This window comes from Falco peregrinus, chromosome 8 (assembly GCF_023634155.1).
Source record: "Falco peregrinus isolate bFalPer1 chromosome 8, bFalPer1.pri, whole genome shotgun sequence".
Classification (NCBI taxonomy): Eukaryota; Metazoa; Chordata; class Aves; order Falconiformes; family Falconidae; genus Falco; species Falco peregrinus.
This window is the reverse complement of record NC_073728.1, coordinates 19,359,948-19,378,308: the sequence shown is the minus strand read 5'-3', so window position 1 is coordinate 19,378,308 and position 18,361 is coordinate 19,359,948. Positions and strand designations below refer to the sequence as shown.

Below are 18,361 nucleotides of genomic sequence, written 5' to 3'. Positions count from 1 at the left end.
ATTTACAGTTTAGTCATGAAATCCTTAGCTGGGAGATGGAGAATTTTCTATGGTTTCTATGGAGTACCTCAGATGTTTTCTTTCCTTCTCTTCTTTCTGATATGAAAACTCAAAATTGTCTTCAGCTGCTTCAAACTCCCCTGGTTCCTCCTCACCTGCCACTCCACATAGCTACCTCTACTATCCTACTGTTCATAGAAAGAAGACTTCCACAAGTCTCCTTCCTTCCCATGCTCTAACCACCAAACCATTGCTCAGCACTTTTTCCTTCTGAACACTGCATTTCTTTAGCATTGAGCTGTCCTTTCCACCCCCAAAGCATGGCTGCAATTGGACTTGTTTCCACGAACATTATCACTGATTTAATACATGATAGCTGCAACATTTCCTAGCCCTAGGCTTAAAACAGACCACAGAAATATTAAGAAACACTTAATGCAGATGTTTAAGAAAACACTATTACCAATTTTATTACCTGCCTCTCAAAAAAAATTTTCTGATAATATCTCCTCTACCCCAAAACCATGCAATTCAATTAGGAAAAAGCAAAGCAAGAGTGCCACAATAAGAGTACCAGAGCAGAAAAAGTTTTGAAAGTGGGATGAATCATGCACAATTACAGAAGTCATCCAGCAACCTATTCATCCAGATGGAGAAAATAGTTTGATGATCTCATTACACTTTTATCAGGTCAGTCTCAAATTTCTTCAAGCTTGTTGTTGATGGCTTAAGACGAAAAGCTCTCAAAAAAAAAAATCAGTCTCCAAAATAAATTTTAATAACTGACATGCTGAAATTCCAGACTGCATAACATCAACACAAGTCATAAGAAACTTGCACACAGACACGTAGCCCTTTCTCCTGAAGGAAAAGGGAACATTCTTTACATGAGGTTTTTTGTAAACTTAGCAAACTTCATTTTATGTAAATATTTTCAGATTACAATTACAAAGAACACAAGCTCCAAATTGAATCTCCAGTCCTGCTCACAAAGTTTCCACCAAAGATTCGCGTTCTCCCACAATTTACTGACCTCAGAAACTTCCACACTGACTACACGCTTCTCCAGCTACGAGCCCAGTGGACACAGAAGCCAGCAAAGCAAACCCAGGAGCATCGCCCAGCACCTACTGCCAACCTGCCTAGAACCTATCAGTCGGAACACGTTACTGAACTTTATCCATTTTGAGAATGAAATATGAAAATCCATATTGATTTTCAGCTGCTTCTGTCCGGAAGCATCCTACGGGGCTCCGATGCTTTGCAAAGCCTTCATTAACAAGGCCAATTAGCTGTTCCCCCCCGAGACTCCCAAGCGACGGAGCAAGGAGCGGGTGGGCCAGGCGCCTCATTTGAAGCCTGCGAGAACGGCCGCCAGCGGCCCGGGGAGCGGCCCGAAGGCCGGCAGCAGGGTTCACCGGCGGCGCCCGGCGCCTGTCTTTCCGGCCAGATGAGAAAACCGATCGGCTCCGCCGCCCCTCCCCACACCGGCGGCCTCCTCACCCGAAGCTGCGCCCCGGCTCGCCACCACCCCGCTCCCCAGCAGCGGCCCGGCCGCCCGCGGAGAGGCGGGAGAGAGCGGGGGCACCGGCCGCCCACCCACCCGCCCGCCCTGCTCCGCTGCAGCCCCCGAGGACGCGGGGCCCAAGCCGAGGTCCCGGGCAGCGCCAGTCCCCCAACTGCGGAGCCGCTCGGGGCCGGGCCGGGCCGCTCCCCGCCCCCGCCGACAGCACGTACCTGCCGCGGACCGGGCCGTGCATCCCGCCGCCGCCGCCGCCCGCCGAAGGAGGGGCGTAGCTGCCTGGGCGCCGCTCCCATCAGGCCCCGCGCGGCCCTGACAGCCAATCAGCACCTCGCTGCCGCGGGGCGCGCTGGAACGAGGGCGTCAGTCAGTCAGGCCCGGCCCGGCCCGGCCCGGCCCGTGTAGCAGTTTCCGGCCGTGTCTTGCAGCCCGGCGCATCAGGGCCGCGGCACGGTATCCTGGGTAGCTATGCTGAGCCAAGTCGAAGTGGGCGGTCACTGCCGTTCCGCCGCCACCGCGGTCCCGTCGCCACCGCGGGCGGGGCTGGTGAGGCCGACCCCGTCCTCCAGCGGCTTTTCCTGGTACTGGTTTACAGAAAAGTGTTTTGACACTAAAACCTGAGAACGTGAGGATCGAACTGGCGTGTGAAAGTTTGCCGAAGGTGCTTGGCACATTTATGTTTAGCCTCTACCAGTGAAGCAGGTGCTGACAAAAAACCTATGCTGGATGTGTTTGCTCCATGACAGGCGCTGGCAGCACCTCAGGGTCACAGAAGACACCTGCTCTCACTGTCTGCCTTCACCGCAGTGGGCAGCCGTTGAGCTTACTCAGAAGAGAAGCAGCGTTCTGTATTTCTTTAATTTACATTTTTGTAATAGCAGTGTCCTTTCTCTTCTCTACATTTATCAGTTTGTGTAGGTGGCACTACTTCTTGGCTGACATATATCATCACTTGTCCCATGCCAAGAGGACTGAGGAACAAAGAATTCTTGCTCTGTTTGCACTGTGTTTCTCACACACGGCCTTCAGTCCACCGCTCGGAAATTGTACCGCTACAGCTACACAACTGGGAGCACATACACAGATGTGGAAGAAAGTCCTTCAAATAGCTCTGACGTAGAAATTCCAATGCAGAAGCTGTGTACCTGCAGCTGACCCTGACCATGATAACACAGCCTGTAAACGCTGGGGGTTTTTCCAGTCCTGGTGGATTGACCGTGGCCAGCAGGTAAACACCCCCCCAACCTCCTGCTCACTCCCCCTCAGGGGGATGGGGGGAAGAGACTAGGAAGAGCAAAAGTAAGAAAGCTTGTGGGTTGGGTTAAAAGAGAGTTTAGTAAGGGAAGGAAAGGAAATAAGTGATGCAAGGGAAACAACTCACCTCCCACAAGCAGACCAATGCCTAGCCAGTCTTCAAGCAATTGTTTACCCTGGAAGACAAACCCCCCCGCCTCCTTATTCTGCTATGTCAGTTTTATTGCTGAGCATGATATTGTATGGTATGGAATATCCCTTTAGCCAATTTGAGTCTGCTGTCCTGGCTGTTTACTGTCCCAGCTTCTTACCCGCTCCCTGCCCAGTCACTAAGGGTGCAGAGCAGGAAAAAGAGAAAAGCCTGACACTGCAAGTACTGTTCAGCAGCAGCCAAAATGCTGCTGTGTTATCAGTGCTGTTTTAGCCACAGAATCCAAACCACAGTAGCATATGGACTGCTAGGAAGAATATCAACTCCATTCCAGCCAGACACCATACATCCATTTTAAAAAGAATTCAAATCCAAACAAAATAGGCCGGGCTTTTAAGGGAGGACAAACAAGGTATCCCACCACATTTCCAGGCAATGCAATCAGTTTCAAGTAGTAGAACTTCTGAAGCCTACTATCTGCCAGGCATTCATTCTTGATTTTGACATAGGGAAATTAATCCTTTTAGCTTCTGCCAGTGTTCTGGTGAATCTTGCTGCAGTACATTATTAGCTAGCTACAGTATCAGCTAATTAAAACTTCAGCTGCAAATTGTGGTCTAGAGAATGGGCTTCAAGTAAGTTCATTCAAAGCAAAATAATGTCAGTCAATGCAGAGCTACTGACTATGCTAGAAATGCTCTGCTGTTGATTGCAGAGGTCACCTACATCTACACCTTTATTGCCCTCATTGAGACCTAGACTGTTCCTTCCTTTCAAAGTGGAAAAAAACTCAGTGACTGACCCTCTCCTCTTCAGCTTGCACTCTAGAGCCACATCTACTTAAATCCTTGTAGCAATGACTATCTCTCTGCTGAGAGGATGTCTTCCTTTTTAGTTTCAAGATGAAATACAGCTATAGTCCACTCCTGGTTTTGATACTTCAAGGTAGTATGTTGCTGGAGAGAAGCTGATGTAAATCTTACTTTTTAAGTTAACACATCTAAGTGTACTAACATCTTTTTTCAGTGTAACATAGTATCCACTTAAAATAAACCTAAATAATGATGAGATCATATTTAAAGGCTTTTTAAAATGCTGCAGCAAATACTGGTGTCTCCAAGAAGCTTCTCCCCTTTTTTTTCCAGAATTGTCTTAAACATTTTCAAGTCACTGCAAATTGACTTGTCAATTGAAAAAAAAAAAAAAAGTCCAATTCAGGACTGAACCAGAATTGTGAGGGAAATCCCAGACTCTGCTTCTGTTCTTAGACCTTGATGCAGAACTGGTTTTTATGCAGGCCTCCTCCATGAAGATCTAATCACTGCTATACAATTATGAATCTATCTAACTGGTAGTTTTTTAAAAGTATTTTTAGCTACCAATATTGAACTTTACATGCAGGTAATTCTCTCAACCATGTGATGTAGTATAATGGCATGCAGCTACCTGTTTGCTTCAGAGCCAAGATCTACCTAAAAGAAGAAATTATGCCCATGTAGCTGGTGAGAATAATAAAACTGAGTATAAAACCATAACTTTGAATCAATCAGCTTAAAATTTTCATTAATCTGGTTCAAAACTGCCCCCTACAGAGTGTTTAAAACTCTTAAATAAATTCCCTTTGGAATCCTTCATTATCAGTGGGATTGGTGTTTAACCCAATTCTGCATAACGACTCTAACAGCAGAGTACAACTTCAGAATTTTTCCCAGCATCATGGACAGCACTTAGCAGTTTCAGTCCCTTTATATGCAGAATGCTGAACAATCAGTAATAAACTTCTTTTAAAATGGTTTTGGTCTCACACCCTAAGACTGTTTTGCCTGCAACAAGAGCTTTCCATGGTAATATTCGTAACACTCATATATGTTAGCAATATATGTAGCCTACTAATCCAGTTTATTTTTCTAAATAAATACATGGTCTATACATCCTTAGGAGAATGCTGTCTGGTTAAGAAAAGCTGAGTGTTGCTAATTTGTGTTTACTTGGGGGTTTTTATTTAGCCTTCCAAAGTATGTTCAGCATTGTCTTAAAGTACACCCTTATGGACTTCTCTGGCTAGCGAGGCTATGTAGTTTAACTCATTTAGATGCTAGGAAATTTGTGATGCTGAAGCAGAACCATTGTTTACATTGCACGTGGAGATGTGATTGCAGCAAATGAAGGTATGTAGATAGCTTTAAGATCACAGAATCCACTGCCCATACCAATATTGATTATGGTCTGTGTGTGCCGCTATCTCACCAGTTATTTCACCGTTCTGTTAGTCAGTGCAGTTTGCAAATTAGGTGCTGCTGATTGCTGCATTGCTCAGACTAAAACTGGGGTACTGTGCCCCAGTTACTCTGTTTCAGTTAGCCATTCTATGCTCACTGCTGTACGCCACAGGGGATTCCTCAAGAGCACAGCTTTGCTTCAGGCCACTTCCTCAAGCCCTGTGGGCACCTCGGTGATTAAAGCAAGACTGAGCGGTTAGGGACACAGTCCAGGCACTCCTTGCTACTGCTCTGCTTTCCACCTGCAAAGCTACTCTACCACCACTGGTGAAATGGAGTTGGTGGCAGCATTTTGGTTGCTGCAGCACCCTTACATCCCATCCTTAGCTGAACATACTGCAGCCAGAGGTGTTAGCATAAGCCAGAACTGAATCAAGTCAACAATGGATCATGTAGCTTGAGGCCTGGACGTTGTGTCCTCTACATCTTGAACAGAATGAGTGCATGTATATGATAAATACTTAGTAATTAACACACGTTTTTGAATGTCCTGTGTAATTCAGCTTTGGTTTAAAAAAAAAGTTTATAATATATTTGATAAAGTAATATAAGAACATGTTATTTTTTACAAATGCAAGAAAATACATATGTAATTAATAACTTCCTTGTGTGGGCATATCTATAGTAAATGTTACATCACATCTGCACTTTCACTCTTAACTGACATTACCAATTCCAATGACTCCAGACTATTTTCTTGGCTTGTTTTGTTGCAGGTTTCAATTAGGACTGGGACTGGGAAAACAGCTAGAGAAAATTTTTCAGATTACAAGGGACTGGTAGAGCTTTCGTAGAGGGAATTGGTGAGCTAGAAAGAGTTGAGGCTTGAAGCCATGAGGCAGATATAAACTGGAAGTTGCAAGAAAGGCTTAAAAATGGATTAACCAAGTAAATTGTATTTAATTTGTGACATTTGAATCATTTCAGACCATACAAAAAAGGTGGTGCTCCCGAAGTGGGGTGACTCCAGTGACATATTTTGGCAAGATGTGCTTTAGAAATGCATTCCGCAATAAGAGCACTGAAGAAGATATCATAGCTTTCATTTTATTTTAATATGTAATAGTATATGCTGCTTCTGATGTTCTGATCCAACTGTAATATTTGGAGTGTCAGATGTCTGTATTCTTACAGTTGCCTCTAATTCCCTGAGCTTTTTGGTATTCTATAATGTAGGGCATTTGAATACTTCAGCACTTCCATGAAGTCCTTTGCATCTGACTCTTCCTGATAAATTATTACCTTGGAAAGAAATATATAATCCATCAGGTCAAAAGATAGCATTCCAAGTTCATATAAAAATCTTTTCAACAATTGCATACAATCATCAGAAGAAGCCAAGATCAACTTTTGCATTCCATAAAGTATTCTTGTTGTGATTAAGACCTTTGCTTTTGATTAATAATAATAATTACTATCATTATTACTAACACTATTATTACTTTTATTTCCTATTGCTATTGCTGTCACTGTTGCTATATTAACTATGGCTGTTACTACTACAATAGTTACTATTGTTATTACTGTTATTATTTTGCTGATTATTGCTCTGTGGCAAAAATGTAAACTTTTAAAAGCTTTACATTAAAAAAAAATCTTAGTATTTTAAACCTCTTGGTTGATACCTTAGAGTGCGAACTTTTCCATACCTGAAAGAGCATCAAATTTAAAGCAGGAATGGCAGTCTCATCTTCATTTGAGTACTATAAATCTCTGACAGTATGTTTAGGAACATAGTTAAACTTCAGATTATTTTTGTGGCATAATGAATTGGGAAAGTGATTTCTTATAAAACACTGAAATGCATGTTTATTTGATCATTAAGATCTCATGAACAAACAGAAGCAGCCTAGTGTAAAATTGTCACATGAGAAGCAGAAGGGTGGTTTGGCTCTATTTGAGATAAGTTATGCTTCAAATCATGTATGAAGTTTTAGAAGCAGTTATTATACACACGTAAGTACATTCTTTTCCCTGATGGGCATGATTTCAAGCTTTTGACTCTTTAATGGTTGTAATGAATAATATATGTTTATAGTTAGAAAAATTACTGTATAAACAATAACTCAATGTTCTGTAAAAAAACATACTAAATCAATTTTCCCTAGTCTCCAAATGAAAGCATGATTATTCTCAGTGAAAGTAGTTGAGCTGTACTAATACCTGTAAGCTATATTATTTTTGCTTCCTGGAGCAGTTTGCTCTTTAAACAAACCAGGGTTCCGATTCAACAGGATTCCTCCTCTAATACACACATAAGTACATCCTTAAATTTTATTAACATCTATTTCCTTCAAGCTAAATAAAATAAAGAATACTTTCCAATAGCCTTTTTAATATGGTTGTGCCTACTGGGCAAAGTGAGAGCTAACCCAACAAAATAAGGGCCAAATTATGAAGTAATTTGAATGAAACTCCTGTTGACCTTAAGAGGATTTTTACTTGATTAAAAATAATGGGAATTGGAACCAAGTAAATGTGATTCAAGGGGTGAATGAGAATGTGCTGTTCTTACTGCAGCGAGCCTTCCTTCTGGGGCACTGCGTGTGTGTGCAGTGCACAGACAAGTGCGGAAATGGTATCCCATCTATTCAACCTGACTGCATTTGAGTGCTTTCTTATTAGTCAAGCTGGAGGAGACAGGCAATGAGAAGGAAAGTTCTAATTAGTACATATGTTTTGCTTTTGATAACTGCTCAAAATGATAGGTAGAACCTTACCTACAGTAAATGCATTTCATACATACTCCTGATTGTTACAAGAGCTTACTTCAGTGAAGTATTAAATTTACATATAAAATTGTTTTCCGCAAAGTACCAAGAGCTGGGTCTGCTAATAAGCTTTGTTCTGGTTGGAAACCAAACGGAACCACAGAGTCCCAGAATGCCAGAAATAGGACAATAAATATTTCTGGCACAATTTCAAAGGTGCATAATGCCAGACATAGACATGTAAAAATAATGGCAAGCTCTAAAGAGATTATAAAAAATAAAATCACAGTTTGTAATTCATATAATCATGTTAAATAGCAGGCTTATAAACCAATTCATATAATAAAACCCACATGTAAAAGTATCTGTGATTTCATTTAAAGATGACAAATATTAGAGCTCCCCTTGAAAGCAAATATATATCTTGCAAGCTGAAGAACAATGAACAGTTGCTTTGTGTTCATGTTTAATGGTATAACCTGTGTTAATCTTTTTGCACATGTGATTTTCAAATAACTTTTCAAAGAACATGAAATTTGAAAGCATTCAGAATTTTAGAACTTATTTCAGTTACTGAGTACCCTTTACTACAGCTATTATTGCTTCAAGTTTAGATAATTTAAGATCTGACTTTACAGTCCCTTCACATGCAAAACTCCCAGGCATCATGATTTTCTAGTAGTATGTAATACTAATAAAAAGAGCTTGAATTAATTGTGTTAGAGGGATGTCAAAATATACTCACTTTCTTAAAATGAAGCTATTTCATTAAATATATATAGAAGATGGACAAAAAGCAGAACTTTACTGTAATCATCTGATGACTTCAAATGATAGGATTCAAAGTCATTCCAAGCCTACACAGAGGTGTGTAGATAGAATTAATGTCTTGAATTTTAAAAACACATTCAGGAACTGGCATTTTGGAGCAATGAGTTGGGGTTTTATTGCACAGTTTTGGGGTACTCTCCATGTTCCAGTCAAAAACTGACCAATGGACCCAGAATCAAGGAGTCGAAAGTAAGGCCAGTGATAAAGATATAATGAGTCAAATGTAAAGTGCAGAGAGATGTGGGGGAAGAGAAAAATCTGAAATAAAACTTCAGTTCTTTAGGTAAAATAAACCAGAATTAAATGCATTAGAAAAGGCTCGTTTTTCAGCACAAACAGCACATCAAATTGAGTCCTGTTGAGACTAAAGGAGGTTACCAGGAAATAGAAATAGCATGTAGTGAAGTCTAGGAGTTTTGCTTTAGGGGAAAATACATATTTTTGTTAGGTCTGGGTTATTTTATTAAGTAATATACATTTATCGGTACTAGATCAGTTTGTTCATGCCAGAAAAGCAGAAGTACTATTATATTTGTCAGTGACTTAAGTTCTTTATGAAGGATCGTAGTTTTACACATTCTTTTAATTATCTTCACTTTAAGACAGGTGGATGCTAATCCCAAATATCTTAACCTAATATACAATGAAAACTTACTTACTCTCATTTTTTTAGCTGTCTTGTAATTTGTCCTTCAAAACATCACAACCTCCCTTCATTTTCACAGAAGTCCTAAGACCATAGTGCACTGAGAAGACCAATGAAAAACAGCAGTTTGGCACATTGCTAATAGAACAGTGTTGTCTTATTGATGGCCCATCTGCCTTTTGTTTCTTTTCCTATATTTAAGTTGTAAACGGTTTGGTGCTCTGTTTTATGCTTGAATGACTCATGGCTAGCAGATTGGGTCCTGGGATTCCTGGAAGCTTCCGCTGTGCAAATATCCATCTCCCTTTCCGTAACATACTAAACTAAACCTATCTGCTACATGTATTGACAAATCATAAGCTTTCCTGTTTGACTTGTTTGCTTACTCTTTGATTTATGAAAAAAACTTTCAGAAAGGTTGAGATACTGCAAGGGATCTGATTTTCAGAAAGTACTAATTGTTTAATCTTTGAAAATCAAGTCTTTTTAAAATTACTTGAGCTTGGCTCAAGTCTTTTTAAAATGTCAAGAGCAGAGGAATCCATCCATATTTGTTAGGTATTTTTTTAATCTTGACCTATGCATCTTCTGTTTTTTTCTGTTTTTCAGAATAACTTCTGATGTATGTAAAGTATTTTCCCTTTTTGTTGTAATATAACTAAAAATTAACAGTAAAAATAAATCATTACATTATTGCTGAGAAAAGTGCAGGCACCGCACATATTTCTAACAATCTATAAATGCATTCCTACAAACTTGTTTATTGGATAAGTCTGGCCATAAATTGGCCAGGACACAGAACTTTATATGAAAAGAGCAGAACATTGAACAAAAACATTGTAAGTCCATGGTATTAGATTTAAAGTAAAGTAACCACAAACTCCTAAACATGTATCCCAAAACTCACAGTCTTTATAATGAAAGGAAAAGACCACATCATATAACTGTCTTAGCCAGGCAATTCGGCATTTAACTTGTTTATTTTTCAGTTAAACAAAATCCAAATATCTCTGGGGAAGACAATGCTAATAACAAACATAACCACATAAGCTTTGTATATGAGATTCAATTTTAGCTTTAGTAGAGCCTGTCAAATTGGAAATTGTAGTAAGAGGCCAATAAACCTTAATCAAATTCTATCACACAGAGAGATTGGGCATTTTGTTTTTACCCAGTTTGCTCCAGAATTTCTGGCCTGATCCTGAATCTTTAAATACTTGCATATTCCTTTGATATTATTCTTAGCTTTGCAAGTAATTTACCATATCTTTTAATAAGGAAATTCTATCTCAATAGAAGAAATCCTGCTTAATGAACACATTTGAGAAAATGAAGAATATTTGCCTTTTGTTTTTCTGGCGATGTTAAGAATTTTCTTGAGTATATGATTCCCTACTGGTAGAACTGCTGTTAATTTACCCAAGAGCAGGAACAGCCTACTCGTGGAATAGCCACCTGCAGTCTGCTGATTTTAAAGCTCTCCTGAAGACATTTCCTCATCATTGCTTTCAAAAGTATATGCATTGACATGTTTGTTAAATTAGTTGGTATATATCTAAAATAGTTCTTTGCCTTTTCACACTGTGCTTAGCTGTTTTTATTACAAAGACATAATATTCTGTTCTTTAACATGTGCTTCCCTTAATTTTTAATTTACACCTTCTTTATTCTTTGAACCTTGCAAGAAATTAGACCCTAATCCTTCATCAGAGTTCAAGTGGGATATTTTAGCTGCATGCTTCCCCAAAACTTTATCAGGGTTCTACACAGTTGTAGAGGTCCACATGTAATGCAGGACTGAGACCTGATTCCCTCTGGTAATTGTCACACAAATCTCCTTAACTACTTGGCGATTTTAATGTATTCTTTCTACTCTTGCCCTTCACAATTTTTGCAAAGTTGCAAGGCAGGGTATGTTTTTTTATTTATCATTACTGCTGTATTATCTGAGCTGTGCATTGGTGCAGGAGATTGTTCATCTAATTTTATAACACCCCTGCCTTCCAAAGTGACAGCTTGTGTTGGGTACCATAGTGGAGAAATCCCACAGATTCGGACTTTAAAGGTTGAGTAGACTACATAAAGCATTGAGGGAGGCAGTTAGAACTGAAAATGTTAAGCATGTAAAAAATGGTAGGCTCATCTTCTCTAAAGTCTTCCTTGGGCATTCAAATTTTTCCTCACTATCTTTTTGCTTTATTGAAAGGCTTTCCAGTTATTAACTTAGATAACATTGCATAAATTTTCAAATTTTGAGCTAAAATCTGTCTTCAGATGAACACAACCAGCTCTTTGACTTCAGCAGAATTTTCTGTGAAGTGATCTACAAGCTCTGTGCTAGAGGACAAGGCTTCTGTCTTGACTGAAATAATGTAAAAAGCCTTCATAAGTTTACAAAAAACACCCTGGGGTAAGAGCTAACACTTTATTCTTTACTTCAGGTCTCAAACAAGATGAAGGGCACTTCACTGATGCTCGTAATTGTGACGGCACTCGTGGCACATATGTAAAATATTTTCATTTCCAAAAGGGTCTGTGTCTTGTCTACTTAAAGATCCACAAACCAACAGTTCCTTCAGCTCATATTTCATCTCCCAGAAAGCCATTTCACAGACCATAAAATCAGACAGCAGAATGAGAGGAACAGAGGTGGGAACCTCTCCATCCACAGCCCCAAAACCACACCAGTGCCATCAGGCCTATGACACTGATCACCCACTTTGGGCCTGAGCTGGACTCATCCTGCTGTGGTCAGACACTACAAGGGAGACATTCATCCCCAGTACACAGGCAAAACCACACATCTCCATTTCAGAAGTGGATGTGTTATGAGGAGTTGATACCTGGTTCATTGTATTTTTTAAATCTTTGTCTTTGAAATGAGAATTCAATGATTGATCCACCCAGCTGCATACAATTAAGAACAGTAGCTCAGCATAATAGAGTGAGGAACTTTTAATGGGTGTTTACAGGTTGAAAGTATCAACCTCTTTTAAATGAGAGAAGCAGTAGAAATAATAGTAAGTGCTTGAAGATAAGTCAGAATCCAGAATATCCTTAGAAGAGGAAGATCTGTTATCCTTGAAGCTTCAAAATGCCAGGCCCTCAGAAGACCTCTGTGTTTTAGTATCACCAGCAAGGAGACTGAGAAATTACTTTTAAAAATCTTACTCCAATGAAAAATTTTAAAAAAAGAAGTTGCTTTAGCATTTTTTAGCTGCTTGGAAGGTTAAAAACATTCCAGCAAAAGTGTCTAGATTGAGGCATGTGAGGCAAAACCAAATATTTCTCCATAAAATGGCTACACTAGCGTAAAGAGAAATACTTAGTAGGCTTAAGGTGGGAATTTAGGGAATAGTATTTTTGCTTTTTTTAACAGGAAATACTGTTTAGGCATTTTATATAGGGGGTTCTGCATTTGTGAAGGGATAATTTGCTCTAAAATATGTGGGCAACCAGCCTAAATTCTCTAATTGAGTAGTTTGCTTATAACCCCAGGCCATTAGGTGAATGTAAACTATTACAGGCTTAGCAAGAAAATAGTCCCATTAGGATTTTTGTATTTGTATGTGGTTGTGGGTTAGTGTGACTGTTTCCAAAATGATGGATTAATGAAAAGGTCTTTTTTTCTGAGTTTGCAAATACCCGCTTTGAAACACCCAAACTCAAATTAAGTTGAAGATTTCTTTTTTTCTATCAAAAAATATCAGATCAAGGCTTAACTATTAGTTCCAGTGTGAGTTATCTAGGATAAATCACAGGTATGTTTGCAATCTTTATAAAATAAATATTTCTACAGAAATACCTAGTTCAGGTTTTGCTCCATATTTCTTAAACTCTCCTTAATTTTAAGGGCCAGCTATTAGTGCAATAAAAAATGTCCTATGTCCTCTGTCCTCTGAGAAAACCATGGTCTTTCTGGAAGTGTAGACCATTTAGCCTTCATGTTTTGTACATGTACTTCAGTTGCTAATGTTAAGATGTCACACAGTCTGCTTGTAGACTCATATTTCTATGAAGGAGACAATTTTATGTGCAGCTTCTTTTATACTCCTAGTATTAAATCTTGTACTTTTCACTACATAATACGTCTCTCAGTTGAATAGTGTATTGCTTTTCCTGTTCCCAGGCAAACCTTAGCCTATCACATATTTTTTTTCACAGCCATTGTATGAACATAATATGGTAAGATATTAAGAAAAGTAAACCTAGCTTTAATTAAAAGTAATGGGAATAGATGATCACCTATAAACACATTAGAAGTCAGCCCTAAATTCACTGATAACTTCCAGGATTCAGCCTCCTTCACACAAAACCTGAGAACCAAGAGTTATGAGAAACTCCAAAGTCTATGAAATAAAAAAAGTCCTGTAATAGCTTTGGTGCAGAAGAAGATAAAGAAAAAGTACTTGTGTCAATGGTGCCTAAACTCCAAGGAAGAAATGTGACCACAGAGGCAGACAGTTTTCCAGATAAAGTGAAGGAGGGGGGCAAGTGTCACTCAGCATCCCTTGGTCTCTGGAAAATACCTAGCAGAAGAAGTGCCAGATCTGCAGACTGCCACAGTTTTCACGTGGATTGACAAATTTATCAATATAATAGGTACTGGAAGGATTAAAAGAGAGAATCAGAGATCAGCATATTTTGTGTCCAGGACGAGTAAACCTAAAGTAAAATGTTGGAAGAGGAAGCTACACACTGAAAAAAGGGTGGTATTGCAACATACAAACAATCTGGTTGCTCCAGAAATTAGATAATTAAGAAACTATATAAAAAACTCTATTAAAAATAGAGTGATCACATGGCTTGTTCCACTTATCTTGTAATGTCAAAAGATTGTAAGTTGTTGTTTTCCTATTATATCAGCAACATAAGGGATTTTGTTCATTAAGTAAAAAGAGTGATAAATAGAAGACCCCTATTTTGAGGGTTTAACAAAGTTAAAAACACTGCAAATCCAATAAAGCACAAATAAGAAGAATGTAAACACAGAACAAGCACAGAAATACAGTCGGGGGAGCACTATGTGCAATAGTAGGTTGCTCTGGCTATACTTAGCAGATCTGATGTAGATGGAAAGGAAAACCAGTAAAAGTCAAAATTCAAGCATTATAATTTAATAGGTTATCCGGACAACCATTTGAAAGAAAATATTCAGATTTCAGATATTATTATTTTTTAACTCAAACTTCTTGGCATCACAAACAATCCTACTTGAAACTTTCCCTCTCACACACAAGGTCCTCCATAGGCATTCCCATGTCCTCATACTTTCTGTCCCATACTGTCTGCACAGAGACTGGGAACTTGGGAATTCAAGAGAAACATTTTCCCAGGTCTCAGTCCCGTGGCCCAGATGCACATGATTCACTGTTACAGCTACAGACAATTGCAATGAAAGGGGAAAGTATATTCAAGACCCCTTTAAAAATGTATAGATGCAATGCAGTGAGCACATCTGCCATGAGGAGGTGGAGCATATTCACTGCAGATAGATCTTTAGACAATGTATTTACTAAGCCCTCACACATTGCCACTCAAGATGTGTGAAATAAGAGACTTATTTATTGGGCAAATTGGAAAAAATTGCATCCTTAACCTAAGGACAACTCCTCTGCTAGCCTTAAGTTGTTCATCCAAAAAAGAAGCTTTAAGATTGGGGGTTTATTTTAATACTTTGGGGGAAACAACATGTTTTTCATCAATGTAATAGCTTAACTTCTGGTACAAAAATTTTCACACATTAGTCAAAGGCAGATATACAAGCATTTGGTGTGAACAGGGTAAGTCTGAATATCAGGGACAATGGACAATGAGGTCTTCTAGGAGGTGCTGGAAACCTTAGCTGTACGGACTATTTGCAGTACTTGAAGATTAAAACTCATATGCAGACAGTTTGATGCCTGTAACTGTGCAAATTCAGGTGTTTTCCTGGAGTCATGAAATAATTTTCAGTTGTCATTTTTATTTCCTCTTCTGCTATCAGGTTCCCAGCAAGCTTAGCCTTCAGCACCATTTTAGGCTCCAGCTTTTGCCGTAGAGCAGTAGAGCTGGTGCTGTGGGTTGTCTCTCCAGAGGAAATTAGAAACCAGCCTGAACATGGAATATAAACTGAACATTGAACCCTGAGCATAAAAACAAATGAAATTTTAACTAACTTCATCAAACACTCTTGAATTTCCTGCAGTACAAATAGGCCATGCTGGTAGAGGTTCTCTGCGAGAAGGCTGCTGCTCTAAGGAGTCTGAAATCCTCCTTAAGAGCACTCAGACTCTTCCCAGAAGAAAAAGCAGGCTATGAACACTCAGCATTTTGCCTATGATGGTGTTTCTGAATTCCCCAACCTCTGGTTCTTCCCACCAATCCCACCAACCTAGAAAAACAACCTGAACAATGGTACAGAAATGTCTCTGTTTCCACATGTGTGACACAAATGTCTTTCTCACTCAGTTTCACTGCCATCGCCTTTACTATTCCCCACCTTGCCATTCAGTTTGGCTGTCTCTAAGGTCAGAAGACACTGCAGCCCTGAAAATATGGGACAGGAGGGAGATTTTACAGATGTTCCAATATTGGACAAATTCTCCTTGGAAGCATTCACATCCTTTCTTCTGTTTGCTCTCTTGATTGACTGTGCTACTAGGAATGTTTGCAAAACAGGGAATTTGAAGTAAATATTGTGAAATACCTGCAGCCAGTGTATGTGAGAACATCAGGTTTCATACACAGATACCTGAAAATTTTCTAAGTGACATTAATTGCTCAAGAAATCTGGATCAAATAGTTATAATCAATCAGCCTTGGAAAGTAAATATTATGAAGCAAAATATAATAGAGGCACTGGAGACTAAATTTTGTCAAGAAAATAAATAGATGTTTATTACCTTCAGAAGTTTTATGAAGGAATTCCAGATGCTGAGCACTTCTGAAAATCAGACCACTTCTTACTGTGGAAAGATGGAGTTAGTTGCCCTAAGTCGTTCTAATTTGCCTCATAGAATTTCTCAGTTGAGAGATTGTTCAGGACAAGCCAAAACCAAAACAGGTGTCAGCTGTTAATAATATTTCAGTCTAAAAAGAATTTGGCAAAGCAATGATATGGAAAGGATGAAGATTCATGAACAATTATTTATTTTGTTTTATTAATCTTCCATTCTGTTTCTACTGAATTCCAAATTATTTTTCCCCTGTTCAACTTTTCCATAACCTCACTGGGGATGAACTTCTCTTGCGTCAGTGGAGGAGCCCCTGGAACAAGGCTGGTTTGGTGGTTCTGTATAAGAAGCTCAGCCTGGCTGTGCAGGAGCATGCTCCATGGTACACACCTGCCTTTTAGCAACTGTGTCCCATCTGCTACTGTCCATCTGTGATCATGTTCCACTCTTAGTCTCTTTTTAGGCCTTTTGACTTTAAATTCTAATGTCATTGCAGCTTTAAACTGTTCTCTGAGATTATGTTTAGAGAACGATGAATTCACAAGAAACTTGATTTTAAAAGTACAGACTGGACATAAACCTTTACCTACTATGCAGTTGTATTATGGATACAGGAACTGTATCTAGCTTAGACCCAGGGAAGAAAGCCCTAGGATCAAAGCCAGACTTTGTAGACATATTTAATTATGTATTACTGGTAAAGCAATAAAAGCTTACAATACAGGCTCTATTCACAAAAAGGACATTGTTTTGTCATGTTCTTCTTGTAAATTCCTTATGCATGACTCAAAGTGTCATTTTACATGAGATTCATAAAGACAAATGTCAGTTCTACATGGGTGTACCAATGTGTTACAGAGTTTAATCAAAAGCAAATGTGTATGTTGAAATCGTATGTGTCATTAAGAGCATTTTTGCCCATAAATTGGAACTCCTATTATGGTCAACAGCCTGAGCTCCTATGCAATAAAGCTGCACTAGGCCTTCTGCATTTCCTGAAAAAGTATACCAAATCATTTCAAAATGCAGTTATTAAACACAATGTTCTCTAAGGGAACTATTATCTCAGGGAAGTACTTTGGGAAGACTCTCCGTACTTTGCATTCATATTTTCATTACAAGTACTGACAGAGAAAAAGTCTTAAACAACATATGGCACTAGAGACTGTCCTAAGAGAGTTCAGCTTTAGTCTTTGTAAGAAAAATAAAGTAGCTGGTGGGTCAGAAACTTCTGCTGAAAAAATTAGGAGATATGTTATTGCGGAAAGAGTTGAAGGCCAGCAAAACAAGGATAGGTAGACATTGAAGTGTTGTGAAGTAAAACACTGACAACATGCTGAATAGTAATTTTTGTAACTATCACAGCAAGGCATCAATGCATCACAGCTGTGTTGGAAAAAATAATAGAAAGCTTGTTTTTAAGTGCTACCTTATGGCAGTAGTAAATGCAAATATACCAGAATCTTTTAAAATATTAATTACAGTAACACTAATGGTCAAAGATGAAGTTACAGGAAATAGATATGCTGCGATAATTCTTCATGTGGCATATTTAATCTCCCAACCTATTGTGCCTTATAACGATACATCACCTAATTTCAGTTAACAAACTCCCATAAATCAGAATTTACTGTTAAAGGGATAAGAGTGAGTAATCATCAGATGAAGATTACCAGGAAAAAAACAGCACCTGAAAGACAAAAGTACCCAAGGCTTGTCTAGCTTTTTAATGGATAGTTAGAAAACCTAAAAATACCACACAGCCAGGAGGCAGACTAGTAGCATACGTTCAGAAAGAAAAGGTGAACACACAACACTGCTGTTTTGTAAAATGCTTTTTCAAACATGCTTTCCGCATGTATCACTGGCATGTGTTGACTCTGCAAATGAAACCTAGAGAACTTCTTCTGTTGTGAAAAAGATACCTAGGAAAAACCGACTAGTTTTAAAAGGTTATTAATACTAATGAACTGCATGTGATTCTTGGAAAGCAAAAGCATTTGGAGGTAGATTCTTAATTCTGGTATACATC

The 18,361-nt window shown here is 38.9% G+C and overlaps 1 protein-coding gene across 8 annotated transcripts in view; it reads right to left on the bottom strand.

Annotated features, from left to right (window-relative positions):
- LNPK (lunapark, ER junction formation factor) overlaps positions 1-18,361 on the bottom strand; it is a 170,881-nt gene that overhangs the window by 52,996 nt on the left and 99,524 nt on the right. For 6 of the 8 annotated variants that reach the window (XR_003554309.2, XR_003554310.2, XM_027786329.2 and 3 more), the window contains exon 1: positions 1,738-1,827. The exons of the other annotated variants lie outside the window; for them this stretch is intronic. The gene's annotated coding sequence lies outside the window, so the exon portion shown is untranslated. Of the gene's footprint in view, positions 1-1,737; positions 1,828-18,361 lie in introns of those variants that run through there. 8 annotated transcript variants of the gene reach the window in all.